The sequence below is a fragment of the Calypte anna genome, chromosome 4 (genome assembly GCF_003957555.1).
Source record: "Calypte anna isolate BGI_N300 chromosome 4, bCalAnn1_v1.p, whole genome shotgun sequence".
Classification (NCBI taxonomy): Eukaryota; Metazoa; Chordata; class Aves; order Apodiformes; family Trochilidae; genus Calypte; species Calypte anna.
The window spans coordinates 4626022-4650722 of NC_044247.1; positions in this window are offsets into that span (position 1 = coordinate 4626022).

Consider the following 24701-nt stretch of genomic DNA (forward strand, 5'->3'; position numbering starts at 1 on the left):
GAGATCAAGCTTAGCAGGATGCCCACTCAGTTCAGCATCCCACACACTTAATACCCATGATTGTTACAACATTACAGTTAGTCTGTAATTAGCACAGACATTGCCAAAGCTGCCTTTGTATTACTTATGAGTCATGCTACCAAAATATTCTTTATTCATTATCCCAGTCCTTTTCATTTCAGTGCCAGCCATTACTTTGTTGCAGGCAACATAGGACTGTCAGGCCTGTCAAAGTCAAGTGCTTTCTGATAGGGATCTTCATATTTAATCTGATGAAGAGTTACTTTACAAAAGAGTGAGATCAAAAAGGTTCACTGCTGCACAAAAGAAGAAAGAAAATCTTAAACACATCTCAAAGCAAGGGATTTTATCCTTGTTGCTTCTCCAGGAACCCATATAGCATTGGGTTCCACTGCCAAACTTGACTTAAAATGTTTTGTCAGTTAATTAAATGTTTGTATTTTAATGCCTTTCTCGTCAACCAGTGAGGAAAAAGGTTTGTAAAAAACTCAGAATGAATATGAAACTTTTTTCATCTTTAAGATAATATATTGAACAGAAAGTGAAAATGTGGCTGAAATGCATTATGACAAGCAAATAAAACTAGTAACAGAAAATTCCTCTGGGCATATTCTGTTCTAGGACACAAGTGTTTACTGAGATTTACTTTTTTATTCACCGTGCTATTAAATCACTGGGTTGGAAAGTCCTTGGGTCATTTCAAATCACTGTCTCATTGATTTCTCATTCCAAAAGCAACCTTAATATAGGATTGTCATAAATGACAATGACAATGATCCTTTGATTTCCCTGGGCAGTGGGCTAATTGTCTAAAAGTTCTTGCTCTTGAAGAGGAGCACTGACAGACTAATTCAGGCCCCATCTTTGTAAATAAATGGGCAGGTTAAAAATAAAAATGCCATCCTGTGAGAAGTTCCTATAAAAAACACAGCAGAAAATGAGTTTCTCAGCTCACTGCTTCCCAGGCAGGCAGATGCAGGCAGCAAGCAGGGGAGAATCTCCCTGCACAGCAGAGCTCTGAGGTGCAGATCCCCTGGGTGCTCACCTGCTGCTCATTCCAAGACTCTACATTTTGGTGCTTTAGATTACATCTCTTGTTTCTTCCTGTTGGAAAGCAAGTTGCAGACAAGAGGTGTTTCCCCTGGGTCTAATATTTTATGGGAATGGTGTTTTTCCATTCAATTAATTCTGTAATCTCATCATGTTCTGCATTTCTAAAATATTTTAAAGATTTTCTTCAATATCACTATTGTTGCCACATTTAGCTGTATAATTCAAAGACTTAGTTTTACCAATAAGTGGAATTCATTGCTTTATATTTTGGAAAATACACTCTCAAATGCATCTCTTCTTGAAGTCAAAAGAGTAGCTCCAGTTTATTTCTTCAGACTCTTTTGAGTCCCTTTTCAATGAGCATACAAACATCTTGCAAACAGAAACATCTACACTTCCCTGTTTAATACAGCTAACTGCTTTATGTCTTCTAACTCCACTCTTCTGATTCTGTTTTCTACTCCTTTTTACTCCTTGCTAATTTATTTAGCAGTTCTTTTTACCTTTGGGAACCTGCTGTATTCACGCTTCAGAGAGCAACCCCTCTCCCTCCCAGAGCTGAACCAGAGCTGGGGTTATTTTTCTGAGCCATGAAAGCTGATGCAAGGGAAAAGACCAACCCTGAACCAATGTAACATGATAACTGATGCTAGTGATGCCTGAGACTTGCCTATAATGTCCTACCTATGTCAGAGGAAATCAAACTGCAGTAAAAAATAAGCATGGAACTATCCAGTTTAGCAGTGTTGTTATTTCTCAGAAAGGACATGGCATAAATGCAGTGAAGAATTCTATCAAGACAACAGAAAGAAAATTTCCAAAGCATTAATCTGGAAATAGTTTTTTAAATGTCTAATTTTAAGCTGAATCAAAGCTTTCCATTGTCTTCCTTTCAATAAAATCCCTGGGTCTAACTATTTCTGAAAGTAAAAGGCTTGGCACTAGAATGTACCTACTGCCTTTCAGGAGAAAACAAACCCAGGGACATCATTTCCCATGAGTGTTGTAAACCTAGGAAAACACATCCATGTCTGGATGGGGAACAGCACCAGCTACTTCTCCCAGATCCAAACCCAGTGGCAGTAGCTTGCCAAGGACCTGGAAAGGACTGAACTATTCCACACAGAAACAGATGGATATCTGCAATTTTCTCAATGCTGGAAGACCCCAGATGGATGGCCCACAGAGTCCCAAACCCTGACATTGGGTAGTCTGGACTAAGCAGGATGAGGATTGTTTTTCTCCCCCCACTCCCATGTCTGCACATAGAGAGGTTCTTTTCACCATTGGGAAGCAACCCCTGCAAGGATGGACAGGACCAAAGCAACTGGGATGAACCATCAGAAGGGCAGCCCAAAAAACGCTGCTTTACTCAGTTTTCTCTTCACCCTTTTGCAAGTGCTTTTTCCACAACCAAAAGCACACGTCCCTAGTTAAAACATGGATGCCAGCTCAGGACATCATTAGGCTTGAGAAAAGAGAGGTATGTAACTAAAAGTTTCAGCTGCAGGAAGGATCTCAGCTACTGTTTCCAAACCATGGCCAAACGAGTTTAAAATAATGGAAAAAATAAAAATGCTGCTTTTGAGGACCAGAATTAGTTTCTCCATAGCACTAATGGACACTGTATTATATGGCTTTTTTTCATTAACTGAATTTCCTAGAGAAGAAATGGGATTTCAGAGGGAATTCAGAAATCATTTCATCCAGATGAAAAATTTGTGCACTTAACTTGTTGCAGTAAAACATCATTCTGTGTGCTGAGGAGCTCTGTGTTGGCCAGATCATAAAACAGCATCTGCCTTAAACGTATTGGTTTTTTCCATTTAACTGGTGAAATATTTCCATTTCAGTGACAAGATGAGAAGCACATTGGAGAAAATTACAGAAGAGAAATGCTCAGTTTTCTAACCAGGACTTTAGAGTCAAAAGCTGTTATTGCCAGATTCAGCAGAGAAGAAAATTATAAAGAATTCTTTTCAATACCTTTTACAATGAGCAAATACAGTAAGAGCATTCTGGAGGAGTCTGTGAATAGTACAGCACAATTGTTTACTGCCCATACATGTCTGATCATGATTTGTGAATTCAAAACCCTGTCTTGATTAAGCCCTGCATCCCCTGCTAAGCTGTCCTCTCAAAGCAGTCAATATTTTCTCAGTAAGAAAAAAATCAGAACATTTCCATTCATTTACCAGTGTGATACAAGCTTTGCCACAATCAAATTGCATCTCTTCATCCGAGTATTTTGAGTTACAGAAAGCACAGGATAGTATCAGGGAAGAAAAATATGTCCCTAGGAAGAAGTTACACAAGTGATCATCTGACAGCATGGATAATCAGAATCCTCCTGAAATGTCAGTGGATTGAGGGAGGACACTGAGCAATCCTGGGACAGTTCATCCACCTCTTGCCATTTAAATGTTATCACAACAGTTAATATAAGTCTCTAAATTTAAAACTAATGAGCAGTCCATATAAATTAATCATTGTCTTGTACCAGGAATTAATCAAGTCATAGTATAAAGGACCTTCACAGTGCCACAGAGATATTTTTGATACAATAATGATGAGTAGGAAGGGTTTATGTTTGTCTGTGTTCTACTGCTAGTGTAATCAGATCAACACTTCTAATAAAGCATATTTCCCTCTAGCTGGGTTTGAGCCTGCAAATATGTGTGAAGCTCAGCTTCCAGCAGAAGGAAGAAAGCAGCTGCTTTCTTGCACTTCACAGGTTTCAGGAGAGGGATGCCACTGACTTTTAGGAAATCTTAAGTTCAGATCCACAAGATCCACAGTGGCATGGCTGAATGCCAAGCTCTGCTTTCTCCACTTATGCTAAGCTTTACCTATGCAGACAGCAGCTGCTGAAGGGTCCTGCCCAGCTCTGCTTGTGCAGACCCAACCTCAGCATGGGCTTGGAGGAGTGGGGTATCTGTGAGACCAACCCCACTGCCTCCACCAGCCCCACCTGGGCACTTCCAGACACACACATTGGCTTCAGTTGCCTGTGCATGAGATTTCCAGCAGAGCTGATGTTTTTATTTTATTTCCCTAAGCCACGGGTAAAAGTGGTTTTCTCAAGTAGTTTTTGCTAGTCTAAAACACTGATGTTGTCATTCAGGAAGGAAAGGCAGATGCACAACAGATGAAGCTGTCCAGGAGAGCACCAGTGACAGCCCTGCTACCGCACTCGCACACAATTTAAGATAAAAATGCTGAGTAAAGGAGCTGATGTGCCAGTTTCCCAGATCAGGCTTGGTTACTGCAGCTCCTGACACCTTTAATGCTCCTTGTTTCTGCCACATCTCTTGTAACCAGGCTGAGGTTATCCAGCACAGAGGGCAGCCAGCCCTTCCTCCCCATGCAGCAGTGGTGAAGAGCAGGCAGTGCTGCAGTGCTTCACTAAGGGAGAGGATTCCTTTTTGGAAGGTAGCCCCTTTTTCCTTGGTAGTCCCAAGACTGTTACTCTTGCCTCCATGTTGGGCTGAATGTCAGTTTGTATGACTGGAAGAACTGCCTTTTTGCAGACAAGGAGTCATCATAATAGATTTTCTAGGAAAGACTACTCTTGAAAATCAAGTTCCCCAGCCCATTGATTCCCTGACAAATGCCTTTCCTATCTTTTTTATTGCACAGCTGTAAATACATCACCTGGTATTGTATATGTAGAGTATGCTATCTTTCCACCAGTAGAACTTCACTTCTCAAAAAGTGGACTATTGGTGGAATTTGTGGTCTTTAAGGTATGGTGTTGTCACCAGCTGATCTGAACCCCTCACTTAAAGGAGGAACAATCTCATAGAAATTCATGTGTTTCAAAATGATCACGTCGCTTTGGCTCAGGTTACATGAATGCCAACCTGCCCATCGTTTTATTATGCTTGAAACTGGTAGAATGATGGATACCAAGGGTATTTGATATATTGGTTTATGGTAGTGGTAATGATAAAATGACACAATAAATACTGTTCTTGTGAGTTATGGCATTTAGACTCATTGTGAGTCAGCTTTGAAAAAGAGTTCAACAGACTACATCATGCCTTTGCATTGTTACCCAGTGAGGGTTTGTAACCCCAAGAGCTGCCCTGTGTACCCTGCCTAACACTGCCAGGAGCAGCTGGGCAGCTGCCAACTCTGCTTCAGACTTTGGTCCTCCTGGAAACAGGTTTGCACACAGAGAAACACAGCACCTCCAAACTGCACTTTGTTCAGAAGAGCCCCAGGACTTGCTGGGATGAAAATGGCATCAGAACTTTCTGGCTCCATCACACCTGCAGTTTTTACTGCAGCTCTGTCACCCAGAATTTCCCAAATAGAGGGCTGCAATATGGTCCCTTTGCACATTTCCCCTTAGTGCCCTCACTAGCCTGAAAGAGCCCCCTAATCTAATATATCTTCATAGAACTAAAGCACCAGGCACCAACACCTTGGTAAAACCTGCAGTTGATGCCTGGAAACCGTATCACCAATGTCATTAAGGGGATTTCTTGTGCTTCATCATAATTTCTGAAAATGAAGCTGAGTCTCCTATTTAAGATGAGAAACATGAGGTCAAATATAGTGTATAACACCACTGCAGCTGTCCCCTGACAATGTCACATTCATGAAGGCAAAGGCTTTTTTTTTTTTATTTACATCACCAGCTATTAGGCTATGTATGGTTACATCACATCAGTTGACATAACATAAACCAATGTAAGCAGATAAAATGTGACACAAATGTCATGTTTCATCAGACTTTAAAGGAGTTGGAAGCTTTAACACCACAGATAAAAAATACCAAGTTTAACCATCATACCTTTAGGCCTTCAGGATAAAGGAATGCTGGTCACTGCATTTTTGTAGTGTACTTCGTGCATATTCTTGTAGCGGGAGGAGCCATTCTTGCTCCTGATGCTCGACGAGCTGCTGGTCTCTTCCAGGACTCCAGCCACCACACAGCGCTTCCAGGGTAGAAGTGTAGCGGGAAGAGCCTTTCTTGCTCCAGAGGCTCGACGAGCTGCTGGCCTCTCCATGCCTCACACCAGAGTGAGCTGAGGTCCTCTCTGTGGGTGTGTGTTCCACCTTTATTGGCCCCCTGGCCTTGCTCATGCCCAATAGGGGCCTGTCCTAATCAGGCACAGGTGGACTCACACCCACTCTTTGGCAACTCAAGGCACCTGGTTTGTCTTCTCTACATATTCTAATTGTACATTTTCAAATACTGTGCATTTTTAGTGGTACATTTTCATATTCTAATGGAGCATTTCTAGCTTATGAAACTACTATTTTTACCCTGCGTTATGCTCCTATTCCTTCCCAAAATACATACAAGCACCATGAGGAATAAATTTGACAGAGCATGGAATTACCTACTGAAAAAATGGGTAAAACAGAGAACCTGTCTAAGAAAAACATGAAATCAATAGCAATCCTTCAATTTCTTTGACCAGGAAATGGATCAAGGTCTCCACATCTTAGTAAATATTTTTACTGAACAACTGATTTCATATTTGAAAGAAAAGCATTTTTTTTTTTTTTGTAGACTGTGAGGAAATACTGAGAAAAAAAATTGTGTAGACAGTTTGCAAGGCAGAGGCAGCATTAGGGGATATAGCAAGTGCTAATACCATGTTTGTTTTTTCATTGTTTTCTTCATTTTTCACTCACACAGAAATTTTACACTGAGGAAACAGGATGCCTGATACCTGCAACAGCAACAAGCCCATGACATGACTCTCCCAGCTACAGCTATCAGAGGAAACACTGTACCTGGGCATCACAGACCTGTCTGGGCACTGCTCACCTCCCCAGCTAGCTGCTGGCACAGAAAACATCTCTGGGACCTGTAGAGCTCCCCTGCTGGGGTTTTTAAACAAATCATTTCAGAGCCACAGCTTGCAGAAGTTAGAGATGCCTGACAGTCCTCTGCAGGTATTCCTCTTAGCCATGCTGCAACTCCTATCAATTACTTTCAGCAGCCTGAGAGTATTTATCATGCAGAGGCTCAGCAGAATCTGCTTTTATAGAAGATTATTGGCAGGAGGCTGGAACCTCTTGTGCCACACTAATAAGATAATGCCCTTGTAACACAGTTGGTTAATAACTTTTCTTACTAGCAGAAGCCAAGTAAAAACTGCAGATTTACAGCCTAACAAAGGAAAGAAAAGAAAAGAAAAAAAATGGCCCATGTCAGCATACCCTGCATCTCTTCCCTAGCACCTACCTGCTCACCCACACTCTGCCTCACACTGAAGCAAGGAGCTGCAGTGAGGGCATGAGCTGGATGAGGGATTCTGCTCCCCAGAATACATCACCAGGATGCTTTTCATACATGCTGATTTTCCTCCTCTCACAATATCACACATACAGCAGGCAAATTTCCCTTCCCTGGCTTGCATGATTTCTGGTGAAAGAAAAGAGACAGGTATTTCTGAAGGGGTTGGGATGCTGAGCAGTGAGCTGAAAGTGCTTGTCAGAGGTGTCAGGGATTAGAAGGACACTCCCCAGGACACGGTGGTTTTCTAAAAACTTACAGTAACCTCCTCCTTGTCTCTGTGTCTGTCACATAATAAAGCTGCAGAAGAGGAATTGTGTTCCTCTGCATCCCAGATCTTCCTCTACTACACCACTCATTTTGCTGTGAAACTTCCCTTTCTACTTGGTCAGAGAAAAGACTCAGCTCCTGCTTGCTTTTTTATTCCCTGAAGGTTCTAAGAGCTCCACTCCTCAGCCCAGGTCTGGAGGAAGAGAGCACACACAGGGAGGTGCTGGGGGCAAAGGTACAATTTGGTATTTGTTGAAGTAGAGTTCAGCTGAGATTTTCAGTATATTAAAAAATGTATTCTTGCTCTTCTCCAGGCTCCTCACAGCACCTGCTGCCAAGGGCAGGCAGCACAGAAGAGGCCACATCGGTGAGGCCAACATCTCCTGGTGAGAATCTGCCTTTTGTGCAGAAACTCCAATAAAGGGCAGCCTCCCAAATCAGACATTTCCTCTGAAGAGAAAACATTTCCAGCTTATCCCCTTGATCCCTCAGATTGTTATTCATTGTGTGCACAAGAGCAGTGCCTAAGGATGGACCCAAGCAAATGTATTAATCCAGTAATTAATATGGCATCTTACCAGTAGACTCAAATTGCAAAACAATTCATCTTAGAACCTGTTTATAAATGAAAAGCAGATATCTGGAGGCTGCTTACCTTTTAGAAGCACCGCAGTGACAGATTCTTCCTGACAGATTTGATAAGGATTTTGGCTGCTGTATAAATATTGATGGGTTAGTGTAGCAGAGAATCTTCTTAGGAGGTGCATTTCCAGTTCTAGAGCTGAGCTGAGTGCAGAGTCCCCCCCACCCCAGCTCAGAAAACTGCAGCAGGTGCTCAGGGTGTTATTTAGAGTCATTAGTCCTTGAAAGGAAGAAGTTAATTGACAAGTCTTCACAAATGTTGTGTATTTGAACACCTCAGGGGAAATGCCCAATTAAGATGCTCTCGACCAAGGAGATCCAGGATCATTGGGAACAGCTGATGTGTTAAAGAGAGCCCTGGGAAGGACCACAAGATGCAGAGGACTCAGGTGACCTCCCATTGCCCTCCTGGTGGTGGGGTGAATGAGCCACCCTGGCACTGCTGCTCTGCTTCCATATTCCCTACATAATCCCATATTCCTCTGTGATCAGGATGAAAAGGAAGGAAAGAAGAGTAGGATTCCAATATGATTATTTTTGAGCCTGATCTTCTGACCAGCTCTTCTGAGAAGGTTTGCGTTCATGGAGGCTCAGAGCCCATCTCCACCAGCCAGACACATAATTTATAACTCCTTTTCCTCAATGTCAAATTTAACTGCACAAAGGACACACAATATTGAGAAAGATTCGATTTTACTGACACTATGAAGGATTAAGGAAGCAAACCAGGAAAAGACTATTAAAAAATCTGTACATCAATTTGCTTTACTTTCTGGCTTTTGGACAGCTCCTGTTTGTTTATTCCACCTGCACATTTCAGTTCATCTTTAGGTACCTCAGCTGATAGAAGTTTATTCTCACTTTAAAAATAAAGAACATTTTAACCTAATTGTTTAAATCAATGAGCTGGCCTGCAGATTTTGGATTTTGAAAAAGTCATTCTGTCACTCCTGCCAAACCAAACTCTTCGACCAGTTCCTAGGAATAAATTCCCTCCTAAAAGCTGAATGCAGCCACATTAATTCATAGTGTTCAGTCTGCTGAAATGGGGTTTTTATGATGTAAATATACAGAACCCTCAGCAATGGTGATGCAAATTAAGCTACTGGGGTTTTATTCTTTTTTTTTTTTTTTTTTGGCAGAAGATATTCTGAAACTCTGAGGGTAGTACTTAATGTGGCTGGGTGACAAGGGAATTACAGAGATCAGGTGATGTTAGAATAAAAAAGAAAAACTTTTTAGGAAGAATAAAGAGGCAATAAGGAATGTGTGATCCATGGATATCCCATTGTCTAAAGTAAAAGAGCTAGGATGCTTTATGCTTTTTTTTTTTTTTTTTAATATAATAACAAATGGACACAAGGAAACACCAAAGAACTACTTTTTTGTCATGTGTGTGCTGTTTGTTAATAGACATACTTTTTAAAAAAATGTGATCAGATAGTTATGATGAATTTTTTAAAGATGTATTACATAGAATGAAATAAATGGATATAATACATTAACTGCCAGTTGCCTGCAATCACACTGATAGTTTCCCCTTACCTCTCCTTTCTGTTTAGGATGGAGACCCATGTGACTAAATCTCTGTGACCTGTCCCCCACACCTTAAATCAATGGTACTTTTGCTTCTGAGCTGCTGTGCTTAAATCAAGCCCTCTGTATATTAATAAATATAAAATCCCATAGCAGCTTTAATCCTACTAGAACTCTGAGGAGGCTCTCAGCACAAGCATTGCAGCCTGGTATCCACTGCAGCCTGGCACCCAGGATTTGTATTTCTGCTCACACAGGCTTGAGCAAGACTCCAGTTTTCATCAGCTAATGTAGATAAGGCCTCTGTAATCTCTCCTGGTGGTACCTTTACATGGAAATTGTAAAAAGAGGATGATGCAGGGAGAATACACCATCAGCCTTTCTTCAAGGGCTTGATCTTACAAACTTCTCACTCAGCAAGACCCTGGGGTACCCAGTGCTAAGTGAGGTCTGGCTGCACTAAACCAGGGATAAAAGGAGCCTGGTGGGGGGGATGTTTCCTGTCATGTCCCTAAATCTCTCTGAACAGAGCAGGAGGCTGCAGCAGTGCAAGCCCAGGCTGTCAAAGAGCAAAAATCACCATTCATTGTCTGCAAGCTGATAACAAACTGACCACCTTACTCAGCTTCATGATTTTAGCAGGGAACACTCTTTAGTAACACACAGAAGATGGCATCTTTACTATGCAAAAAATAGTTTCATTGTTCATGACAGAACAGTTTCATTGTTCAGCTGATGGGAGGAATTACCTCCATCACCATGTGATTCACCTTGATTCATCCCACGCCTGGAATCATGCAGGAATAATTTAAAGTCAACTCAACATTTCAGTAAGCTCTAAACCAACTGCAGTCACCAGGCATTGCCATGGGCAGCTGGGCAAAGCCTGCACCCTGTACACATTGCTGAGGGAGAGAGACAAAATGTCAGGGTAGCTCAGCTCCAGAGTAGCATTACCACAAAGATGAAAGCATAGTTATAGGGTGATGCTAAGTCACCCAGGGTTCACTGTGGAAAGCCATCTCTCAAGGGAGAAGATAGAAAAAGAAGCAAGTTAGAGGACAGGAATGAAAATTTTATTGTAGGCAAAGCCAGATCTGTGCAGGGAAGGGGTGATAAAAATTGAAGTGTCATGTGTACTGATGAGACAAATACAGGGCAGAGTGGATCATCCTAAAACAGTGCAAAGCCTGGTGTGTGCCTGCTTGCAAATGAGACAAGCAGAAGACAGGTAAAAAAAAAAAAATCAAAAAAAAAATCATGCAAGCCAGAAGCAAGTTTGGGGAAAAGGGAGTTAGAGAAGCAGATTCTCCAGGACTCAGTAAGAACAAAAACTGTAAGATAGGGATAATGAGAACTATAGACTGGAACAAAATTCAAAGGCAAAAAAGGATTCAGGTCCCTTGGAGCTGGGATGGAGTGGGGTAACAGGGGGTGCCAGTAGTGTAGTATTTATCTGCCACAAAGCACCATTTCTTTCAGGATCCTGCTATGGCCTGGACAAGGGGCTGCAGGAGACAATAAAGTAGAGTATATTGTTCCCATGGCACAGATTTAGTGTCTCTAGAAACAGGGGGGGGTTAACACTACCTTAGCACAGGCTGGGAAGCATGCTGTGGTGCCAATGGGAATGCAAGCAGGACAGCCCTGTGGAACAGACTGGATTATAGATTCACTAAGTGGATACCCTGAAACACTGTAATTGCTGTCTGGGATGCATTAGTGCAATAAGAAGGTTTAAAGGGAGAGTTAAGAGCAGTGCTGACCTTTAAATACCCTACACATTCTAAGGCTGCACTAGATGATTTTACACCAATTATTTATTAGCATTATAAGTAAATGAGCTATTATAATTCATGAATTCCGTAACAGTCAACTTTTTCCTCTGCCCAGAGTCTTGAAGTGCATATTTCAAAATTCCTTAGAGATGTAACCATAGGAACTAAGTGGTTGCCAACACAAACCTTCATAATTAATGATGATAAGCTTTCACCCTATTGAGTGATACTGAAATGGATACAGAGCTAATGAAATGCAACTCAAGGGCCACGAGACCCTGAAGGCAGGGGTACATGGGCTCATAGAATCATAGAAAGTTAAGGGTTGGAAGGGAACTCAAAAGATCATCAAGTCCATCCCCCTCCCAGAGCTCCTTTATGCTCTGGCACACAGGACACCCCAACCACAGCTTCTCCCTGCAATGACAAAATGTTCAAACCAGCCAGCTGTACTGTTTTTCCCTTCTTTCTCTGTTTCATATGCTTCTGAGTCCCAGCATGTCCAGCTCCACATCCCTTTATTGGTGACCTCTAGGGATTTCAAGATCTCCAAGACTCTTTTCCTTCATATTCCAGCAGGGGTAAATTGGAGGAATAATAATTTGGCCATATTTATTTATTTATATCCTATCATATCATACACCAAACGACTGCCTCTGGGTACAAGAAACCACATTAAAATGTATGCAAACTAAGTTAACAAATGTCAGCTAGAGGTCCAAAATACAAACCAAGCTTCTCAGCCCCTGGGCTATAAATCTGAATAAACAGATGTTCTTGGCGATAAACAGATGTTCTTCATGCTGGGCCCTGAAGGTTAAACTTAATCTTTGTTAGACAAACAAGGGCCACAGATATTGCTTTCTAAATAAGAAGAGTTGATAGCAAATGTACTGGAGGCTTAGACCATTTTACATATTTCAGGTTAAGGATTTCAGCAGAGGAAGAGAAGTTGTGTTTCTAGAAAAGGAGAATCAAAAACAACAAATCAAAAGCTCTAGAGGACAGAAGCATCCTCTTAGAGACACCACCTCTCTGTTTCCATCCCTACTTTCATCTGGAGGGATGATCTCAATGTCCCCTTGGAGGAGCCCCTTGCTGGCTACCTCCAGCACCCTGTTCCTGGCAGGTTTCTACGTTCACTCAAAGCAAGACCCAAGTTTGACTCCTTCACACAGCAGTGAGTTAGGGCAGGAGGTCTGGATCTGATTAATTCCACCAGGGATAGATCTTGTCAGAAATACCCTTATCCACAGGAAGCATTTCAAAAGCCAGACCCATGCCCATGTTGCAGAGCTCAAATTCTGGGGCCTTTGCACACTGTTTGAAGTCCATCTCTGAGAACCTACCCAGTTAGCCAGGTGTTAGGATGATTAAATGGAGGATTTTAGATTATTAAGTTCTTGGGGCACTAAGGAGGAATATATACATAGAGTTATCAATTTTACTCATTCTGTCACATTATTTTTAATTAATACCTATACATATGTTGAAAGACAAGGAAAACCAAAGGAAATTAATGAGGCAACTGCAGGAAGAGCTGACAGTGGTATTTATGATATTTTGGGATTCTGTGATTCCAAATGTTATTTTCCTCATTAGCTTAATATGATATTTACTTGGAAAAGTATGTCTAGTCAGGACTTCACTACTTACTTGCAGCATCTGTATCTCTCCTGAGCAGCACAAATTGGCTGCATCACAAGAATGGGATTCTCAGAAGGTCACATCATTTCATACAGTGAGATGGTACAGGCTCTGAAACCTCCAAACCTTCAAAAATGGCAAAAACATCACAACCACAAACTCAGTTCCATCTAACAAACACAAATTTATATAAAAATAATATGGTTTATATAAAAATAATAATGTGCAGCTGCTAACTCACATTCAGATAGTTTGCTTAGAAGTCATCTCTGAGCTCCTGTCTGTGCTTCTCCAGACACAACAGAAATGTTAAATTAACAGATATGGGAAAAAAAAGAAGCTCTAAGGGCCTGGTAGTGCCTCTTGCTCATGGAAAAAAGCTTCAAAGTCACACAGACCCATAAAGAAAAATTCCTGAATGACCTAGGAAAAAACTTTGCAAAAGTTTCCCATGAACATAAACACTGAAGTGAAAACTGGGGAGAATCCTAGCCACTGTGGGGACTTTTTTCCTCTGGAGAGAGGTGTCATGGTCTGTAATTATTAATATTTTATATTTTGTTTGTGTGGAAATATTATCCACTGTGCATATAAATCCTACAAATTGCAAAAGTAACCAGCCTTAAGGTTTGAACAAATTACAAGGGTTTATTTCAGGGAAAATAACACCACATAGAAAGGAATCTTAGGAAGGAAACAATAGTGGGAGAGAAACACAGGGAATACAGGTTTTTAAACAAATTGATCAGCCCAGGGAAAGGGCTATCAAGAAAATAAAGAGAACACTTAGCATCTTCTCCTGTCTCTGCTTCTGTTCTGGTTTATCCTATCCTAGAGTTTATCTGTGGGGTTTTTTATAATGACCTAAAAACTTCTAACCCATGCACCTATCCATCTTTCTAGCTAAAGAATAAATAACATAAATATGAGCAGATGTAAAGTGCTGTGGGTGGTAGAGGCTGCCTCCCACACTTGGTTGCTTTCATTTACCTATTTTATTTCCCTTCACATAACAAGTGAATTCTTTCTCTACCCAGACCATGCTTGCTGACCTTGGAGATTATTTTGGATATGGTTCTTTACTAGCCTAGAATGACTCTCAAGGATCACTGTTATTCAACAAAGGAAAATCAAATATTTTTTAGTGTCTTGCCATGTTGTTCCAAGAATTAGGTGCAGAGACAGTGCCTGTAAACTGTCTGCCAATATGATTTTTGCAATATGATACTTTTATTAGGAAAGCACAGAACTATGATTTTTGATAATCTAATTAAATTTCAGGCTAAGTTTGCTGTAATTTGATTTACTGACATGTTCTGAGTGAATCACAAACATGACATAAGAGCCTGGTACGACTGTGCACAACGATAGAGAAAATAAAGGCCTTTTCCATGACAAATGGAAATAGATCCACAGTTATTTAAATAAAGGTATTAAATATTTATGGCATTTCTGTAACATAAAGATGCTGATGCAGACACTATCATAACAGAGAATATAAAAGCAGAAACTAAATATGTAACTTAACTCAAAGTAACCCTGTAATATGCTTAAAGAAATAGCACCTTATTTATTACTGTTCCCCACAACATACAGTGAACATGAGGTTTTTTGTATTACATTCACATAATCAGCTAGACCACATTAATATCCTTGTACTAAATATTTTCATACAAAAACTGAATCTTTGTTATTATTTTATTATGCAGAGAAAGCACCTGTAGAATACACCCAGGCAGATATGACAATATCCACCATAGGCTTTACAGCAGTTTTAAGGTCTCCCACTGAAAAGTCAGCATTTTGCAAGATTTTTTTAATATATAAAAAAAAAACAAACCAAAAAAAGTGTAAAAGAGTTTTTAAAAATAGAGCTTTCATTTCCATTTTCCATGGGAACAAAGTCTTCTGCACTGAGGGCAATTATTCATTTTAGGCAAAGCTTCCACTGTTCTGTTGCAAGCTGCACTTAAACAGGGACTGAACTCACCAGACCATAATTGCAACATCTGTAAATAGTCTAAAAACAGGACATTAGGTCTGGATAGGAACTCTCTGGAAAAAATATTCATTGCTATTTTGTGCAAATTAGAGTTAACTCCATTGTGTACATGACAACATCAGAGCTCTCTGCTCCTCACAAATGACCAAGAACACCAGAGGTTTCTGCTCAGTGGTTCTGTTCATGCCTTGCATGAAAGTTGAGGGAGCATGGATGATGCAAAGTGTAATTAAATACTGGTTAAAACCAGTAACTAGGCACTGGAAGACTCAAAACAGAATCTATGGAAAAGTACCCTGCTCCAGAGACCCACTGCTAGGGTCGTAGTATTTCAATTATAAACTGCCCTGCACTTATTAATTAAAAAAACAAATTATAACCTAGAGATGCTGCTCTTGCTGCATCTGTAGTACTAATGACAGTCATATCCCATTTCATCCCACCTGTAACAGAAGATAACTTAAACAATATCCTTTTAGAACATAACTGGACTCTGCTTTTAAGAATTGGGATCATTTTCTTGATGCCCATACAACATCAGAGCTGCTGCACAGGAGCACAGCAGCTAAACATCATTTGCAGAGAAGCTCCTCATTGACTGCACTTAAGATACATCAGAATGTCTCAAAATGAGGACATTGTTCCTTTTTTTGCTTTGCTGACAGTTTGTTGCCAGGTAACCCCCCAGCACACCAATAGTTTTTCTTGGCCAACATAATCAACATAGATTTAGTATTTTGCTTTGCCAGTCAAAGAGGAACGTTTACAATAGCTGCTGAAATCTTCAGTTTTTCTGTCACTGTCTGTCTTTCTCATTAATTTTTTATGGAAATCACAGACTAATTCTGTCTCTCTGCTTGTAATCATGTTCAAAACATGCTCATGACTCAGTAATCTGCTTATGAACATTGCTGTTCTCTGCAGTAACTCTGCAGACACCCACATTTGGGGTGGTTTGAATGCTCACACAGCTTGCAATTGACAACACAATTTTTTTTTCCTTGGTGTTTTTGTTGTCTTAGCCTATCCCCCCCATTATGAAACCTGAAGAAATGAACCAAAACCCCATCGAGCCAAACTTAGAAGCCATAAGAAGCTATTCACCACACTGCGAAACCCTTGTAAGCAATTTCTGATTATTTTATTCAAAAATTGAAAGTGCTGCTGGTGCCTTATCAAAATAAGCCCAGACTGAAAGGCCAGATGTGAAATCCCACCCTTGTTATCTCAATGCAAGGGAAGTCTGATCCAAATTTGCTATTTTGGCTTCAGCAAATGCAAATAGCACAGTTCCTATGCATACAGAACATGCTGTGGATGAGGTTGGATTTTAAAATTAAACTAGTTGGAAAGATATTATCTTGCTGAGCTGTAGTCAGCATCATAATTAACTGCTTCAGCCAGTAATCAGTCACCTTCATACAGTGGGGCCATTCCTCACTCTGCCCAAATCAGAAAGCCTCAGGGGGGGAACTGTGAGCAAGGATACACATCAGCTTCCCACCAGCTCCTGGAATAAAAAGAGGCCAAGGTGACTTCACATTTAATACCATAATTTTTGTGCTCCTCGATGGAAAGAGACAAAGGTCAGTGGAGAACAAAGAACAAGGAATTGCTCCATGGGAGCACCAGGGATGCAGCTGGGCTCATCATTATCCTTTTAGTTGCATTTTGATGGCTTAGCAAGCCACTAATTTTACCTAAGAGAGAAACAGTGAAGCAAAGTGATAATACATCTCTATTAAGTAAAAGTACTTTCATTTATAGACAGATTTTGGGTCACAAATATAAAACAGAGGAGCACAGAGTTTCTTTTCTATTTTTGTGTATAATCAGTATAAATGGTTGTCCACATTCAGAACATGAAGCAATATCACCTATATAGCAGCATGCAAATTTTGATATTTTTTTCTGACACTGTGGACACTGTTAGGAGAGTTAGTAGGAAAATTATTTGGACATTTCTACTTGAAACCTTGCTCTCTACTTAAAAAAATGTATTGCACAGAGCTCTGCTAACATATTCTACTGTTCTCTCATGCTTCCTGCTATCATAGTGCCCAGTACATTATATTTTGGAAGAAGCTAATTTCTCATATCATTTAAAGAAAACAAGCATAATCTTCCCAGCTCCACTCACACCACAACACATAAAACCAGAAAGGATTTCTTTATTCCTAAATAATGAACCATGAGTTGCCTAAAAATAAACCCAACAAATATGAATAAAAGAGTATTCTAAATGAGATACTAGATCCAGGAAGGCAGAGGAATAATGCAACATGTGTATTCTCTTCAAAATTATTTCTGCTTGATTTGAAATGTTCATTTTTGAGTGTTTGCATTTGAGTAGGGATTTGCTGAAGATGTGAGCATGGGGATGTGCAAGTGGGTCAGAATGGTACATTCCTGCACACTGAATCACATCAACTTCCAACAATTACCTCCTGAAGAAAGTGTCAGGACAAAAATATGCCTCTGCCAGCTAAGCAAAACCTCTCCTGAAAGTTCTTGTGTAGAAAGTATTCTACTTGTGTTTATTTACCCTATTTCTTTGTTTTATTTTGCCAGCCACAGTCTTCCCATATTAATTTAGAGCATGCTCATTTTAAGCTTCAAAACTGGGTCAACACACACAGAAAATTCACACCAAACTGCAGCTCCTGTGCACAGATAGGCAGAGCTGTCAAAATATTCTCATCACTGAGTAAATTTGTGCTTAGGGCAAAACCAACAGCCTGGAAAACACAAGTGCCCTGCAAGCTATCAATTAACTCTTACATCATGATAAACTTGTGTCAAGAGGAAATTACATCCTTTCTATGTGAAGAAATTCAGTTCTGCTCTGACTTACAGAAAAGGACTGCTCAGAAAAGACTCCATTTGCTGAAGAAAGGGTATGTTCTTGCTGTGCTGTTTGATAAGATTCTATTGAGGAGTTCCTATACCCTCAGTGGGGTGTGGTTCAGTCTGAGCATCTCCTGAGATCTCAGAGATTTACCACTCCTCAGCAAGATGATATAAAAATACTTGCAGGAAATGTTTTCCCAAAACCCACAAAATTTCATGGCTTGGTCATCAATTTGGATGCTGGACTTTACAACCCCTATAAGTCAGCTGCAGGGGGGTGGTAAAGTAATTCTCCCAGACCTTATGCAATTGCCTGCCCAAGGCTATTTGCAATTTAGAGGAAAATACTGTTTTTCAGGGAATGGGTATTTTCCAAAGATATGATGCTTCCAGATATAATCTTGCAAAAGGTTGCTTGCAGCATCTTTAGATGAATCTGGGATTGCACCTGCTCTCAGTGTGCCTGCCAGGCTGTGTGGCATCTGGGTACAACATTGGAGCTGCAAGTTCTGGAGGATTTCTGAAAGTATAGAAGGATTTCTGCTCATACTGGCTGCTCTGTACTGGACTTTGCCAACCTTCACTGTACAGAGTCTGCCCTGTCAAATGAGGCAAGAGAAATCTAAACCCACCTCCCTTATCCCCTTGGAGGAGACTGAATTTACAGACCTCAGATGTATTTTCCCACACTAGTCCTAATTTACTGTTAATATCTCTAAGTGGCTCCCAGTCCCAGCCCTGCCTGTTTATACTCTGGGTAGCACTACAATGTGTTTTCTGGTTGAATTTCATAGGGGTATTCCATCTGGGACTCCAACAGGATTTAATGAACAGGAAAATTACCCTTTTGAGACACCTCATGGCTTTCAGGCTACTGAATGAGGTAAACATGGGGTTATGAAGATCAGTTATGAAAAAGAAATGTAATGGATAAACAAATGTTGAACGAGATATATTTTGTATAAGACATATATTCCTCTTTCTATCTTCAGTGTTGCCAATATAGTGCTATGTCTATTACTGTGGCAGGTGGAGGATGGACAGGTCAAAAGAGGTCAGTCTTAAATTTGTAGGAAAAACTATGCTGTAAGTATTTTCCATTTTCCAGTCTTGACTGTGTTAAATTCTCCATCCTGGGATGGAGCATTTACCAGCTTACACATTTGACGTTTCCTGCTTTGAGTGAATGCCCATTCTGCTTCTGTTTTGGACTATTTTGGAGACTGTTAACAAGGGAAAAATAGAACTGGCCAGGAAAATAAATTACTTTTTGAAAAGGATCACAGTAGTGCAGATATGTTTCTATGTAACTGGACTGAGAAAGGGGACAGCAATTGCAAACCAGGTGCTTAAAAGTACCTGGAAAAAGTGATTTTGCTTTACAAATTTGGCTTGTGTTATTCAGCTGCATCAATTTGTCATGTGTCAATTGTTAACAGTTAATAACTAATTTAAGTGCTGGCTAATACTATTTTATTACAATTAACCTATGGTGATAGCTAAGGCTTGCAATACCAAGCTCTAGATTTTAGAGGAATATTGGCCAAGTAATGTAATCCTCATACATGAGAAACAGCCTCATTCTGTGTCTTTGTCAGAGCTTTGTAACTGAGAGGAACAAGGCACACTGAGAAAATACCCCCTCAGAAAAGGGGCAAGCCCCATTGGAAGTACTGGGGCTGCTCAGCTCTGCTGAAGAAAATTTCCATGATGCTTGGGAGTGGGTGATTTTTTAGCTGCCCAAAGGTGATTTTAAAAGCTAAAAGTAAATGTCTAACTTTACACTGTCATCCAAGAAGCCCTCTTTTGCCCACACGCCAACATGGCACTAATCTGATTTTAAGGAAACATTCAGCATTCATCTCCTCTTCTCACTAGAGAAGGAAATTTGTTGGTCCATGCATGGTCTTTACAAGTCTTACTGCTGATCCTGGCAGGGTAATTCAGACCAAGTCCACTCTCCTCAAACCTCTGAGCAATCTGCCTTATCTGTGCTCCAGCAAACTTCCCCATCCTGTCCTGATGTCTTGAGTGATGGGTTTCCTTTCCTCATCTCTTCTCCAAATTTTTGATAGGTAAAAGCACCTCCATTGATTCCCTTCCCACCACAAGTGCTCAAGTCAGACTCTAGTCTCTTGTATTTGTCTCTGTAACAGAAAAACAAACAAAAAAACAGAACTGACTCTTGAGAAGGAAAGTTTGCAATAAGGAAGAGATTAATGTGGAATAGCTGCACTATGGATTTTATGAATAATTTGCTGAAAATAAATGTTAATGGCAAATTAAGAACAGAGATAAGTTCTGCAGTTCTGTGATCTCAGTGGGTAACTTACTTGCCCAAAAATAAACACCAAAACTTGGTCCAAGCAGCAGGTTGACTGGTAGCATCTTCCCAGGAGCCAGGCAGCGATTGGATTCCCCGTCTGGAGCTACTGCCTGGCAGGGTGGTGGGCAGGCAGCTGGCAGGATCCTGCTTTCCCACAATCTGCTCAGCTCTGGGCAGGCTTTTGCTTCTGGGAACTCTAAATGTAGTGAACTCATTCAGGAATAAAAAGGATGGCCAAGTGGATCAGCTTAGTTGTTTCTCTCTCTTTTGCATCAGTTCCAAGTGTTGTGACGTGTTGTTTGGGCAGCAGCTGAATGCAGGGAAGTGCCTTACTCTGCCTATTTCAGCTTTCAGTTCCTTGGATGGATCTATCTTCCCCCATTACCTTCAGGGTGGTGTCACCTTTGACATTCAAGGCCAGTTCAGAACTCTGGTCAAGCCAACACCAGGCCTTTCACTTCTCTCCACCAGTTTCAGTTCCCACACCAAGGTTCCAAGGGAAGCTGGTAACTGGTGGGCACCTCTCTGGCCTAACTAAATGCATTTTCTGAGCTCACCAAGAATTCAGCTTCTTCAGTTTACATCTTTAAATACTCAACAACATTCTGCTCTCCCTCCTGCTTTCAACTTGTCCTCTGGTGCTTCAGCCACTTCCCCAGTAGCAGGGTACTGGAGAGGTGGGCTCAGCAATGCCTCTTCCCAATAGCAGAGGGATGCAAGGAAGGCCACACTCTGCCCAGTGTGTGACATCTCTACTGCCTCCAGTGCTGCACGTTTCCAGAACCATTGCCCAGCAAACACCTACCTGATGGAGCCCACGTTTTCAGCTACAGCACTGATGATGCAGAATGTTTCTGTTCCCTTCCTGCCACCTGTGCCCTGGGGCAGAGCACAGGGAACATCCCTTCCCCTGGAAGCAGAGGGGCTCAGGTCCCTCACTGGGAAGCAGGCAGAGGCTCTTCCAGGGGAAGGGAGGTTTCACAGCCTGGGATCTGTGAGTTAAACCCTCTTGGCTCCATCATCAGTTTCTCCTATAATGTCTGGGCACTGACAGGGAGAAGAATGAAAGCACCAAGACATTCCTCCTCCTTAGAAAGAATCAAGGCCAATAAAAATGGGATATTGGCAGGCTGGCATGAATTACCACATGGGATGGTGTTCTGAAATGTCCCAGCTTTGCCATCATGTCCAGATGCTTCATGGACAATGAATAACATGACCCCAAGCACAAGAGAAACCACTTGTGTCTGCAGAAATTATAGTGATTCATTTAGTAGCTCATTCAGCCAGCTCTGATCACTGCTTTTGCTTCAGCTGAGAAAAGGCATTAATCTCCCTAATTTTTCTCTCTGTAATTCATATCAGACTATTGCCATTTATTAAATGTTACTGACAAATGGAGTAATTGCACAACAGTCATTCCTGACACTAGTTCAGAACACAAAAACTGGAAATAAGTCACTAGGTACCCCCATGTCTGGAAGATAAATTATTGATCATTCAGGATATTTTTAAACTCAGTAGTAGGGGAGGGCTGGAAGGCCCAATGTTTAACATTGCCCAGTCCAACTCTTTCTTGTCTTACACCTTCAGCACTCAGTACAGATCAGTAGAGTTGAATGGCCAAACACATAGGTCTGTTTGGATGGATATATTGCATCTGGCAGAAAAATTTTCCCCTATGTTGCTTTGTGTTTTTCTGAATTGTGTTCTTGTTCCAACAAGAACAAGAGGATCTTTATTTTTTTTTAAGAACAATAATATCCAGCCAAAAAAAATAAGAAAAAAGTCTTTTCAGTGTTAAATTTTCATCACTTTTTATGAATTCTTCCTTGTTAAAACACAAATACTTTGTTTTCAAAAAATTTTTGAAGAAGATCATCTCTGACAAACATGGCAGAAGGTTTCCAGCATGGCCAGTAGCAGACCCAGGCTCACAGGGAAGTGACACTTTCTCTTTTAGTAACCCACCCAGGTACAAGGCAAGTTGTGGTTGAGATACAACCTGATTAATGGAAAACTGTTCCTTAAAGCCTATGTCTCACAAGTATATCCAGTTCATTCTGAACAGGAGGACATTTACTAGCTGTTCAAGAAACCTTATTACAGTATCTCCTATAAGTTTTATGTATGCAGTCAGGGCATCTACATCAAGTTCTGTACATTTTAAACCCCTCCAGGAAGCAATGTAGTGACCTGTACAAAAAAAAAAAAGTTAATAAAGGCCAATAATAACCAAGTTTTATATCAGTGAGCCACAAATGTTAACCATATGCAAACAGCACTGATAAATCTGAATGGAGCAGGCAGCATCCAGCACTTTGCATAGTCACTGGAGTTACTGAGACCAGAGAGAGCATCAGGACATACTCTGGTTGCCAGTCCTGCAAGATAGCACAGTGGGTATAGATGTGTCCTGAGTGGGGAAACTGAATGAGAACATGGTCATGGACTCCTCTTCAAAAATTAAAGGCGCAAAGCAGTAATTCAAATGTCACTTAACTGTCATGATTTCTATAGCCAGGAAAATACCCTTTACCGAGGTTAAAACTCCTCTAATAGCAATTAGGAAAGGCATTTAATGAATTTTAGTGCCACTCACTGCACATCTCAGGCTGATTGGTACCTCCTTGCAGGTCACTGCAAGTTGTCCTGCTGAGAGGTGGAGCTGTGAGCAGTTATGGGACACAGGATTGTCACAGCAAGGACAGCAGGGCAGGTGCAGCAGCACTGCCTCTGGATTATTGCACTTCCTGATGGAAAACCCTTCTCATCCTGAACCCAGGAGACTGATCACTGGTGGGAGAGCCTAGCAAAGTGCTCCATTTATTTGGTTTGATATATCACTGTATTCACTGGCTTTCTGCTACTACCCAGCAAAGAATTTGTAGTCTCATTTTTCATGCATTTAGTACATTCTGCATCTAACAACAACGTTTTGGCTGTTTCTCTTTGGACTGCCCTACAAGATCATCCACAGAGTAACAATATCTATTTCTTTTGTAAGTATTGATAAAGCAAACTGAAAAAAATACTCATTGTATTATTGTCTCCTTCTTCATACCCACCCCTTCTCCTGCACTTCAAGGATGCACATCCAACAGTGGAGGTGTCTGAGACAGATCCAGCCAACTTTCACCATACTGAATTTACCAGGGCTGTGAGGCCCTTGCCTCTCAGACCAGTGCCAAGGCCATAGCAGGGGGAAGTTTCAACATCAGAACCATTGTCACATGAGACCACAGATCAGATTTAACCTGCTTTATCTGTATATTCCCATCTGTAACACAGGGAGCATGCTGCCAGCCTCACAGAGGCCCCTGACATCATCCTGGGACCAAGATGCTCCGTTCACATCAAAAGAGGACACTTCACATGGGTTTCTGCTCCTTCTGGGTATTGTTAGGGGTAATCCCACAGGAACCCACAGGCCTGAAATAGCTGTGCCAGGGCATTGTCTCTCTTTCCTCTTCAGAGAAAATGCAACCCCCCACCCCATTCCATCCCACCATGAAGATGCCCAGGGCAGTTTCTATCTAAATGCCTTTGATGGTATCAGTAGTTCTACACAACTCAATGCTGACAGCTTGGACTCAGGTCAGGAGCTGCAGAAGCAATCCAAAAGCATCAAATCTGGGTTTTAGATTTCCCAGCCTGCCTTTAATCCTAGTTCTTGCCCCACCTAAAGCTGGGTGAGGGGATACACTTTTGAGTCACAGACTGCAGAGCAGTTCTTCCAGAGCCCACGCTGTCTCCAATTGCAGCACACCCATGACTGATTTTCCTTAGGGGTTTTCTGTGCTTTTCTGGTCCTATAATTACATTAGAAAACAAAGTTGCCTGTTGAGAGGAAGTCTACTTTCCTAAAGATGCTGATTTTTGCTTCCTTTCATATTGCAACGTAGTACAAATAGAATGAGAGAACCTTTTTTCCCCCCATATCTTTTTTTTTTTTTTTTTTTTTATCCAGGCTGCATAATTTTAACCTCCAAACTAGGTCAGATCTGAGACGGTGCATTTAGTTAAATCTGTTACAGTGATTAACAAGGCTGTTATATTTTTATAGATTAAATGTAAAGGATTTACCAAAATATCAAATACTTGGTGTAAATGATTCCTAGATGGCACTAAGAAAAACCAGTCAGGATGCAGAGGAAGGAAAAAAGAACCTGACAGAAGCCTGTGTCTGTAAAACTCTGGTATTTTGGGCATCTTATCACTCCTTTGGGATTTGAAATGGTGTTACCCCATCCATTAGGAAATCTGACACACTCCACAGCACACATAATCCTAATGCACAACTACAGTGATGGGTCA